Source organism: Lissotriton vulgaris, chromosome 7 (assembly GCF_964263255.1).
Source record: "Lissotriton vulgaris chromosome 7, aLisVul1.2, whole genome shotgun sequence".
NCBI lineage: Eukaryota > Metazoa > Chordata > Amphibia > Caudata > Salamandridae > Lissotriton > Lissotriton vulgaris.
In genome coordinates, this window is record NC_141695.1 from 1725796399 (window position 1) to 1725806418 (window position 10020).

At 46.8% G+C, this 10020-nt stretch overlaps 1 protein-coding gene across 2 annotated transcripts in view; it reads right to left on the bottom strand.

The window, feature by feature from the left end:
* LOC147706455 (complement C1s subcomponent-like) overlaps nucleotides 1–1034 on the bottom strand; it is a 102731-nt gene extending 101697 nt beyond the window's left edge. The window contains exon 1 of one of the 2 annotated variants that reach the window (XM_086932963.1): nucleotides 904–1034. The gene's annotated coding sequence lies outside the window, so the exon portion shown is untranslated. The remainder of the gene's footprint in view (nucleotides 1–903) is intronic. The other variant, XM_086932962.1, reaches the window with a different exon arrangement.
* Nucleotides 1035–10020: the final 8986 nt, after the last annotated feature.

Consider the following 10020-nt stretch of genomic DNA (forward strand, 5'->3'; position numbering starts at 1 on the left):
CATAATGACATAAGAGAAAGGAGACTATGCAAAATAAAAAACGCTGCAGCAAGAAAAGAAATAAAAAACCTGCTTTCTAGAAACCAAGCAAAAACACCACTCCAAAGGGATTGCAAACAATATTATCAGCAAAAACAACACAGCGGAAATGACGTAAGCAGCCTTTGCTAATACAGACATATAGATTCTTAAAGTGCACCGAATAACTGGTGTCCATTGGCACTAAATTAACCTGCTCTGTTATTATCCACCTCAAAGGTATTGTATTGGGCTTGGAAAGATGAATTACTGGGTAGGCCTCTCCGTGTGGTCTGCAGGTTCAGTACAGAATGTTGCAGCCGCTGTACTAACCCACTGAGCTATTGAGCATAATTGGAACCTGTTACCCGCAGGTCACTCACTGATCTTTGCGTGGGGGTATCAACTCACTGAGCTACTCTTGAGAAAAGCACCAGGGTTCACACAAACATCTGTGTAGCGCTGTATGCATCAGCGCTTTCCTATTAGGTGTTGAAATAGCTGCCTACGTGTTACACGAAGCATTTCTACAAACAGCCACGTTCCTGATGGAGAGGACCGACTGGACATTATTGACACCTGCTGTGTGCAGCACTTAAAATGCTAAAGTGCGTCACGAAGCGCTATAACAAAACAAATCAACATTAATGTCTATTTACAGGCTATTGGGCCAGTTGCGCGCTGGCTATAAACTCACATTTGCAGTACAAGTAAAGTAAACATTACCCCAAACTGAGTTCACTCTAACAATATGTAGGAGGATTACCACCAATTAAAGCTATCTTACTAGTTGGCTTACTAGTAGACCCTGAGTTTAATGCCAGTCCCCGACTCGTCTCGCAGCCTCCCACTCCCTGCCCCCATGCCAGAGTTTGGCCCCTTTACCCTGCTCTTCCTCCGTGTCTCCGAGGCGCCGTCTCTCTGCCACAGGGGCCTTCGGGTCTGGCGAGATCCCGTCTCCCTGCTGGTTCGTCCAGCGCTGGCCACATCTGGGAGCACAGCTGTGCACAGCAGCCCAGGACAGAAGCAGGGGCGCCCCCTTCCGCAGGCCGGAGCGGTGCAGGCTGAAGGGGGAGAGGCGGTGGGGTCTGGCAGTGGAGAAAGGGAGTTTCCAGGATTGAGCAATCCGGAGAAAGAAAAACCTAAAAAATTGGGCTATTTTATAGGAAATCAGGTGACTTTCGAGAAATGGAGCGCGCTGCCGTCTGTCTGGCAATGTCCACGGTATCAGACAATGACCTATGGCCTGCAGAGGGTAAACATCCCTGCTCGGTCACACGGACAGCAGGTACATGCCCAACGCCTCCAGGTTACCGTATCATCCACAGACTTTCGCCAGTCCCTTCACTTTGCATGCTGGGACTTGTAGTTCTCTTCTTTTCCTATTAGAACTACAGACACAAAAGAGCCAATGTTCAAAGTGCCATAATTTGACTAAGAGGCAAGTGTAACCGAAGGTGCCGCACATATTTTAGCGGCACTTGTAATCTACTCTGACTTGCTGAGCTATCTCACTGAGAAAGAACGTAATCTACACGGTGCTACTACAGCTTCAGCACGCGCGTTAACCCGCAGAACTACTTCGCCGAGGCTGATCTGCAGAGTTCTTACCTATTTCTGCAGGAGGGACATTCACTTATCACCCCCGCCCTGGAAATGCAATGAGTAAGCAAACATCTCTGCAGCAGGTGCACAAACCCGTTCAACTGCGGTACTGAGACACCAGGTTATACGCAGACTGCAGAAGGTGCACTTCCTCCCTGTGCTACTGGTGTTCAAACCTGGCACCTGCAGGCTGGATTGTCAGAAGCGTCTGTGGCGCTCAGGTCACAAACGTGAGGGGAGCCCATCTTTGGTGTTATGCCGACATCTAGTGGCGGCTAAGGTTACCTGCTTTAACAAGAATGTATGAAGGTGAAAGTGTTGTTTATTGTTTTAGTTAATAAAAACCATCACAATACAAAATACAGTTTAAATACATTTTTAAAAGGATGTCGCTCCATCTTCATTAAAACGTTATATGTATTAATACATCAGATAACAAAATTATATTACATTTTCATAAAATATATTCAGAACATAGTTACAAGTACTTTACAGTTTTCAACAGGTTATTTATATGGCGGGTACTTAGGAGATATGGCAAGCATGATTCTGTGGTTCATGATGTCATCGATTGCCACATTTTTAACCTCCTTATCAATGTCATACACTGTTACAGCTTGCCTTTTTGGATACTTCCTACAGCCTGTTTTACTGCTTTGTCGTGGATTTGCAAATACTCAACAACTTACAAATTAGGCGAGGATCGGCAGAGTCCAAGCTTCTCATGATTGCTGTTCTACATGTACGGATCCCTCGCTCATTAAATAAAAACTTTAAAAGTAATTGGAGTGCATTCATCATTTCAGGGCATATGCAGACCAAATGCACAAAGTCTTCTTCTGCAGCGTCACACAATCTACATGTTTTTGGTCCATTGTCTCGCCAAAGAGGTGTTTCAGATAAAGACGGCAAATCCCCTAGGCGCATGGCCATTAATTGTTTCTTAAAGGGCACTGGATAGGTTAGTTAGAAATAAGTTGCAGGTTGCAATGTGACATATGTTTGAATTGTCATCCATGCATCGGCTCGTCGTGAAAAAACACTTTTCTCCTCTACCAGTGAGTGATTTTTAGCGGCTTTATTCATAGCCTGGCAAAACGTGTGATGCGACAGTTTGAAATCCCACAAATCACCCACATTTATAAAAACGTAAAGAGGAGTATAAGTATTTGCTGTAGGTTGACTTAGCATCATGGGTTATGGCTTCTCATAGCGCGTTAACTAAAACACTTGATTTTTTATTTCGTATTTTATGCATGGTTTTAATAAACTGATACCTTCTTGCTATATTTTGCTGCAGTAATCCAAATTCTAGACGGATTGGGCTGGGGAGGCATTACAGAGTAGATGGAAAACCTGTTTATAGGTTTTAGTTTGTAAACTGTCTAACAATTTAGCATCCCTGCCATACATCACTGCACTTGCATAAGTTAGCGAAGGAAGGAGCTTTGCTTTAATTACTGTAAGTAGTGGTTGATAGGAGGGCCCATCTAGTTTTTTTGCTAGCAAGCTGAATGCATGTATCAAAGCTTGTTTTTCCTGACCATGTAATTCTGTTGCGCTTCAAAATTAAAATTTTTATCGAAATTAAACCCCAAATACTTGTAGGTAGAGACTTCTTCTATGATTTGATCTTCCAACTTGATCTTTAAAGAGGCACCAATGTTCCTCCCTATACGGTGCTTCAAGAAACTACATGACTACCCATCTTTTATTCACAACACATAGCTTTTGTTTTAGAGATATTTATTTCTAAATTGTTTTGTTTTATATAGGTCGCTGTTTTTTGCGATTAGTCTTTGAAGACCAATTTCCGTATGACTCAGCAGTACAATATCATCAGCATATGCTAAATGGGATATCGTCAGAGGCCCTAGTCTTGGTGCGTGTGCATTAACGGAATCCAGGTGGAGAGACAAATCCGCCATAAATAGATTGAACAGGTGTGGGGCTAGCACACAGCCTTGCTTAAGCCCCCTAGCCGTTGGTATTTTCCTTGACAGTTTGGTTCCATCCTCTGCTTTAATTTGAATCCATGTATCTGTATATAATGATTCGATTGCTCTTAGTAAATTTGTTTGTATGCCCCAACTTCTTAATTTGGCCCAAAGGAGTGAACGATCCACCCGGTCGAAGGCTGCCTTCAGGTCTATAAAACAGAGTTGTAATTTTTTCTGCAATTACTGATACTGCTAACTTGTTAATTGTGGTACCGTATCCCTTCCGGAATCCTGTTTGCTGAGATGGAATCAGATTCTTGTCGTTTGACCACTCTATTAGCTCTTCCAATATTATTGATGCATAATATTTAGCTTCTGTATCAGTAAGAGCTATTAATCTATAGTTGGATGGATTTGTTTTATCACCACCCGTATAGATAGGGTTTATTTTCGATCCTCTCCAACTATCATTTAACAAGAATGTATCATAAACTGAATCAGAGCCGGAGGTCTTCAAACTTTTTTGCTCTGAGAACCCTCTCAAGCACAATGTTTTGACTTAGGACTCCCTTCAAAAAATGGACGGCAAGAATAGAGGGAGCGGGAGGGGCACGGATGAGCGCCGGTGGCGGAGCCAATGAGATCATTTCAGGGGTATTTTTCTGCAGCTCGTAATCCACTCTACATGTGAGACTTATTAAAATGAAAATATAGTTAAAATATAGAAATTGACTAAAAACACCATGCCCCATATTTGGGTGTTGGGATCCTGGGTCCCAACCAGGGGTGTAACATTAGCCCCGTCAGCTCCCGCGGTGCGACCTCCAGGGGCCCCCTCGGCATTTTGCATGGGCAGCCGGCCTGTGCACTGAGAGCTGCTGCCGGGGTCCAGAGCATGTGGGGCCCCCTCTGTGTACCATACATGGGGGGTCTTATGTTTCATTATGCGACTGGTCCCAACGTATCAGCAGCTGCTGCACTAACGGTAACTGCGGCCCTGAGAGGCAGGCCGCCGCCTCTGCCTCTTTCACCCTTCCCCTCATGGCTGGCCATTACTGCACTCTTGAAACAGACTCTGTCTCTGAGGAAACATGAGCTCCTGAGTGGTGCCCCCTCTTTGCAGCAAGGGGGCCCTCTGCCCTAACACTAGTGAGGAAAATGGCCCACTCTGCACCCCTTTTGTAAAGGGAGACCGTCACAATTGTGATGTCATGGGCCTCTCACGGTCCTGAACCCCAGCGCCACTGCTCCTGTTGCACTGATGACAGCTGCTAACTTGCAAAGCAGGCAGTCTCTTCTGCACTTTGCTAAAAGCTTGGGCCCCCATCTTGCCCCTCCCCTTTTCTGCCATCTCTCTGAGGCCCAGCTAAGATATCTCCTCTGCTTCAATTATCACCTCTATTGGGCCACTGGTCCAATGCCCAGAGCAGTAACACAGCAAATGTGTAGAGAGCCCTAATGCAAGGAAGGAAGCCTAGGACAACTGCCATAACTGAGGTTGAGTCGGTCCTTCACACTCTTGGGCCCCGAAGCAACAGCATCTGCGGAACTAATGACACCTCCAGCCCTCCAGCGGGTTGAGTCCTCTGCCCACTCCACTGGGCCATCACTCCTAGGCTTAGGGCCTAAAGCAGGCTGCCGCCACTTTCTATTAAAAAAAACTAAGGAGGAAAGTCCCATCTCTTGCACTGTGTTGCTTTGTCCAAAGAAATTAACATGGTAAAGTCTAACCATTTTTAACTGGGAAGTCCTGCAGCAAGGAATAAAGTCAGATAGCCAACACAACTTCTCACTTTTTATATATCTTTGTATGTTGGTTTTCTGTTGGGGTTGGATGGTGAATCCACACACCTACATTTACACACCAGGATTTGTTTATTTATGTACACTGTCTGTCTTGTGTTAACTTTATTCTCACACACCACTTTGATATTCTTTACTGTGGTTTGTCTATTCTTCACACACACAGAGAGGGTTGCCTATGATGAGAAGTGGGTATACCGGCAATCACTAGCTGGGAACCCCCTTGGGTGTTACGTCCGTGAGGTACCCTCTCTGTTTTCTCACATTTTTTACTTTGTGTATTGTATGTGAGGTGACCTGTGCATTCCGTGTTTGGTTAAGCATCCTGACCTTAGGACTTGAATTATTAAATAATAATAGGGGTATTGATTATTTTTAATTAAACCCCGATGCCCTAAGCAGTCAATTCTTTGATGCCAGTGGACATAGTAGGGCTCTTTTGTGTAAGACGATTGAGTGGGGGGCTGCCCTACGGTCCTATTCCCCCTTCACCCCGTGTGTAGAACTGTGTCGCTTGGGCCCTGCTCACTGTCCCAAGAGCCACCTGCCCCCTAATACTACCAAAGAAAATGGCTCCCTCCCCTATTAGCTAGTAGGACAGACAACATTGGTTGTGGGTGCCCCTTATAACCATGGCCCCAGTGCCACTGGACAAGCTGCACCAATGGCACAAAAACAATAGCCCTAATAACTCTCCATCTTCCTCAAGGCATCTCTCTGAGATAGGTGTCTCTGTCATTTGTAAACTAAAACATCACCCCCTATAGTACGCCTTCTTCTGGGCAATCTCTCTGATGCTATCCAAGATCTCATTACTTTCCTATTTCTCCTGGGACATCACTCCCTCGACTCACCTTGAAGAACATTTGCATGTACACGGAGATCAAAATGGCAGGATCTATGGGGACCCGCATGACCATGTGTTTTTTCATTTTACAAAAGCAGTTCCAATACTTTTCGTTTAAAAAAACGTGCCTGAACAGTCAATGTGGCCTTTGAGGTGCCTCTGTGTGAAAGCGAAGGGAAGGTGGAGTTGGGGTGGGGAGTGCTTTTCCTGCGGTGTGAAGCCCAGGGAGGGAGGGGCATGGAGCTAAGGAAGAATTTCCAGGGTGCTTGCCACCTGGAAGAAATGTAAATGTGTGCAATTGGTAATTCATCAAATGCAAAGGCTGCATGGGAGGCAATAAATGGAGCCACTTGAAGCTTCTTGGATACAAGTTATTTCTTTTTGATATATATAATGTCGGGGTGCTATAAACTGAGCTCTAGAAAGCGTACTTTAAATAGACACATACATTTTGTGCACTGGGAATAGTTTATCTATTACCTAAATATATAAGTTGAAGTGATTCTAGCGCTATACAAAACCACAAATAAATAAATAAATAAATAAAGCACTTGCTTTATCTTAAAACACTACATTATTCTGCTTGCTTTATGCTGTGTATAAAATAACTTTAAAATAATGACTTTAATATTCACAGTGATTTCTGTTCCAGGCTGGGACCTCGTAGTACTATAAATCTGCAATGATCATGAAATAAAAGAATGTTTTGAACTGATTAACTTAACTTGCATTTATTGTTTCGTTTAAGGTTTCTGCATTATGTTATTTATCTGCACTTAACTGAAAGTGAAAAATAAAATAACTGTGTTAGAACTGGATATTTCTGGTTGGCTAAGGCTGACGCCAAAGCTAGGCAGAAACCACCATTCTAGTCAGGGCAAGGGAGTCACACGCCAAGATAACCCCTGCTCACCCCCTGGTAGCTTGGCATGAGCAGTAAGGCTAAACTCGGAGGCAATGTGTAAAGCATTTGCGCCAGCACACAACAGCAACAACATACTAGGCACACCACAAAAAGAACTCCACACAAGGCTATTATAAAATAACTTTTGTATTGTAAAAACACATCAGATAGAATCACACAAAATACATGGTGCCAACTGGCACGGGCAATATTCACAAGGGATTATGTACAGGACAGGGCCACATGGGCCACTGTCAGAATCAGAAATAGCACTTTTAGAACAAAAAATAAAAATAAGGAATAAAAATCATAGTAGCATAAATTAGCAACTATGGCACACAACCAGTAACCACTGGTAACAGGAACCAGGACCTCACTAGGACCACCTGTACTAAAAAGAACAACCACCTAAGTATCACACAGCACCTAGGGGTATAAACAAGAACACATTACCTATGATGCATGAAACACATTCAGAGGAGTAATACAGGAAAACACATGATGCCTAAAAACATTCAGAGGTGTAAGACAAGGGAAACACATGATGCATAAACCTACACATTCAGCGGTGTTCAGAACAAAGCACATGATGCAATAAAATACATTCAGAGGTGCAGCGCAAGAAGACACATGATGCCTAAAACATTCAGAGGTGCAGCGCAGGGAAAAGGAAGACACATGATGCCTAAAAACATTCAGAGGTGCCAGAACAATACAATAGCGCAAAAATCACATGATGCCTAAAAACATTCAGAGGTGCAGGAATAACACATGATGCAAGAAAACACATTCAGAGGTGCAATAACCTTACAACTGAGCAAAACGTACATAAGCCACCACCTGTGGCAGTCCCTAGGCCAACTGGCCTTGTTGGGGCTAAGACGCCCTGTGTCCAAATGTCAGGGCACGCTGCCAGACAGCGCCAGTCCAAGCACAAGCCTAAACGTAGCAGGTGCCCACTACTTGCTGGGCACCTGAGAAAATCACAAGACCTAAACGGTGCAGCTGCCCATTAGATGCTGGGCAGCTGTGAGTCCAAACTGTGACAGGGTCCTCACTGACCCTTAGGCGCAAACTGCGCCCACTGCTGGAGCCACACAGGCTCTGAAAACATATGCCCCAAACGGTGGAGCTCTCGGGCTCTGGCCACAAACTCACTGGCCCTTCTCTAAACAAGGGTGTCCAATGTTGGAGCCACGGGGCTCTAAACAAAGCATGCCCCCAGAGCCTCTCTCAGGCTCACAAATCAACAATGTGGGCAGAGAGCCTCTCAGGGCCCAACAAATATGCCCCTACGAGCCTCTCTGGACTCGCAACCAAATGGCCCCCACAAGCCTTCTCAGGGCTCTACACAACTCTTGCCCCGTCGTTGGAGCCTCGCTGGGCTCAAAAAACACGAAGATGCCACCTTGAGCCTTGCAGGCTCGTAAATACAAATGTGGGCATTGGAGCCTCAGGCTCCGTTGAAACGTTGGGGTGGCCCACTGCCAGCTGGGGCCGCCCTACCTCCACTCTCGCCCAGATGCCGCTCTACGGCACCAACAGCAGCCGCACGGAGCCCCCCCCCCAGCCCTTCTGACTCACCGGGCTGTCTCCGGCGCGGGGCTCCTCCAGGCGGAGGCTGCTCTGCTGGGCGGCGGCTCTCCTTCGCCGGCGCTTCCTTCTCTTACCGGGGCTCCCTCAGCACACGGGAGCCCCAGCAGCAGGCCACGCTTCTTCTCCCTTCTCTCTCGGGGCTCCCTCAGCACACGGGAGCCCCGCACCAGCCAGCACTTCTCCTCCGCTCCACGCGTCCCCGGCCGGGGGGGGGGGACTTCCGGCCGGCTGCGCCAGTATTGGCCGGCCGGCCAACCACTTCCCGGTCGCCGCGGGCAGCGCGGAGGCCTTTCCTCTGCATTTGCAGGCGGGCGGACAGAATCCGAGGGGTGGGCTCCCTCGCGAATAAAAGCACAAGCGGGCATAAGCGGCGCGGGCAGCCGCGAAGTTAGAAATAAAGCGCTCCTTAGCGCTAAAGGGCAAGAACACGCGCCCTCAAGCCCAGGAGTACAAATAAAGCGCTATCAGCGCTAAGAATCAAACTACAGCGCCCCCAGCGCTATAAGGACATCCAAAGTCCAGCAAAGTCTTTCAGGAGATGCAGCAAAGTCCTAGGGGGATAAGAAGAAAGTCTAAAGGATCCCAGGGCAAGTCCATCAAGTGTCCAGCGGCTGGGCAGGGCCCAGGGATTCCCCTGGGCCCAAGCAGCAGCACACCCCTGGCAAGATTCAAGTCCAAAAACAAGAACAAATTGGAAGGGGACACAGCCCCTTCTTATACAGAGAAAAGGCTTTGAAGTCTTTGTGCAGGCAGTGTGAGAACCAGCTAGAACTGGTTTTAGGGAACTCTCTTCAGTGTCAGGGACAGAGGTGACAGTCGCCCAGCGGGAGGTGGAGCCAGCATTGTGGTCAGGCAGGCACAGCCCTAGTCACTCCCAGGTGCCATCTCCTCCCACTTCCCTGGCAGCAGATGCAGCCTTTCATCCACGGGCTGACTCAGACAACCTCCTGGGGCTCCCCAGCCCCTGTCACCCTCAAACCAGACAGTCAATCCACAAGCAGGCCCAGGCACTCTGGGCCAGGCTCACCAGCCAATCACACGCCAGACACAAATTACACAAATATGCTAACTTCTAAAAGTGGCACTTCTAGACTAGACACAGTCATGCCGCATATATCATTACGCAGCATTCAATCTCACGAGTTCGTACATATCAAACTCGACCCTGCACTCCCCACACATCAGGAACTACCATGGGCATACATATTCCCCATTCATTCCTATGGGAGGGCAGGTCACTCACCACACATACACAGAGAGATCAAGCACTTTACACTGTACCACAGTGAAAAAGTGCGCAGAGGCCT